The sequence below is a fragment of the Helianthus annuus genome, chromosome 11 (assembly GCF_002127325.2).
Source record: "Helianthus annuus cultivar XRQ/B chromosome 11, HanXRQr2.0-SUNRISE, whole genome shotgun sequence".
NCBI classification, from domain to species: Eukaryota; Viridiplantae; Streptophyta; class Magnoliopsida; order Asterales; family Asteraceae; genus Helianthus; species Helianthus annuus.
Genome location: NC_035443.2, coordinates 87,765,972 through 87,767,716, shown reverse-complemented (window position 1 = coordinate 87,767,716; position 1,745 = coordinate 87,765,972). Strand labels below are relative to the sequence as shown.

Here is a 1,745-nt window from a genome sequence, read left to right as displayed (position 1 = left end):
AAAGAAGATCCTTTTGAAATTATCATTACACCGGTTCCATGTTTTTTTTCAAAATTCCTTTATTAGTAATATTACAATCGATAAAGATCTTTGTGTTAATTTAATGCCAAACTACATTTTCGAAAAATTAAGTATTAATGATTTTTCTCCACTTCAAATACCCATTTTTCTATCTAATCGGAAAATAATAAATCAATCGGTGTAGTTGAGGATATCTTGGTTCAAACAAATCAAATGGTAATCCCAACCGACTTTGTCATCCTTGATGACGCTCCTCTAGTGTTGGGACGGCCTTTTGTAAAAACTCATGAAGCTTTGAAAAACCGGAAATTCAACAATCTATCTCTTCAATTAGGGGCATTCAAAAGGAGCATAGATCTTGAGCGTTCAATGAAGTATCCTTTTGGCAACAATGACCCCCTAATTGAAGATGAGCCAGAACCACCCGATAAGGAGGGTCTAGCCAAGGACCCTTATAAACGTGGCGCACCACGGAGGCATTCCGCGGAACTATCCGTAGTTTAGTTTAGATTAACCTTTATGTTTTCTAGTTTAGTCTTTAATTTTCAGGAATAAAACACACTCGGGATGGTAAAGGAAGCTAAGGGAAGCTTGAACCCACACCCCAAGGACAAAAACAGAGCCTCCCGACAATTTTTCTTCATTTCTGCATAGTTTTGGGCACGGGGCCGTGCCGGTGCAACACGGGGCCGTGTCCAACTTCCAGTAACTGGGATCTGGAAAACAATCACTGAAATTCCGACCACGGGCCGTGTTCGCTCAACACGGGGCCGTGGTGAACCTTCTGACCAACATTCTTTTCTGTTTTTATTGCAGGACTTGGAACCCGACGCCAACCTCACGTAGTGTATGAGCTCCAGTTCCAATAAAGACATAAAAGAACCAAGAAGAACCCGAACGCTTTCTCAGAAAAAGGTTAAAAGCCAAAAACCAAGAGAAGGTTTCGGGTGATCCACCTCCAATGGCGGACCAACGTACCCTTATGGATTATCTACGACCCACCGTAGGTAATCTAGGCGCCGCTATCAATGCTCCGAATGTCGAAGCCAATAACTTCGAACTTCGGCCGCATTTGATACAAGTGCTCCAAAACTCCGCAACCTTCCACGGGCTTGCGGACGAGGATCCCCATCTACATATAACTAATTTCTTGGAAATATGTGATACCTTTCGGATCAATGGAGCATCAAACGACGCCATCCGCCTCCGTATGTTCCCCTTCTCACTAAAAGACCGAGCGAAAGCTTGGCTCAACGCCCTCCCAGCTGGATCGGTAAACACCTGGGATGAACTAGCCCAAAAATTTCTATATAAGTATTTCCCTCCTGCTAAAACTGCTAAGTTAATGGCTGAAATTAATACATATTCACAAGAGGACGGGGAATCCTTATATGAAACTTGGGAAAGGTTCAAGGAGCTATTACGCAAGTGTCCCCATCACGGCCTCGCAATATGGCAACAAGTATCCACTTTCTATAATGGATTGTTGCCACACACTAGGCAGACACTTGATTCTAGCTCCGGGGGACTTTTAGGTAACCGACGCCCACACGAAATATATAATCAGATTGAGGAAATTGCTCAAACCAATTTTCAATGGCATACCCCCCGGGGAAACAAGTCTATCGCCCCGGGCGCCCATAAGATCGACGAAAGCACTTCTTTACAAGCCCAAATCGAGGCCCTTTCTTCAAAAATAAAAAAATTAGAAATGACAAAAACAG

General features: G+C 43.3%; 1 non-coding gene across 1 annotated transcript; it reads right to left on the bottom strand.

Annotated features, from left to right (window-relative positions):
- Positions 1–1,360: 1,360 nt before the first annotated feature.
- On the bottom strand, positions 1,361–1,467 carry LOC118484511. Its single transcript, XR_004873621.1, has one exon. It is a non-coding gene; the product is annotated as a small nucleolar RNA R71 (small nucleolar RNA).
- Between the last annotated feature and the right edge of the window lie 278 nt (positions 1,468–1,745).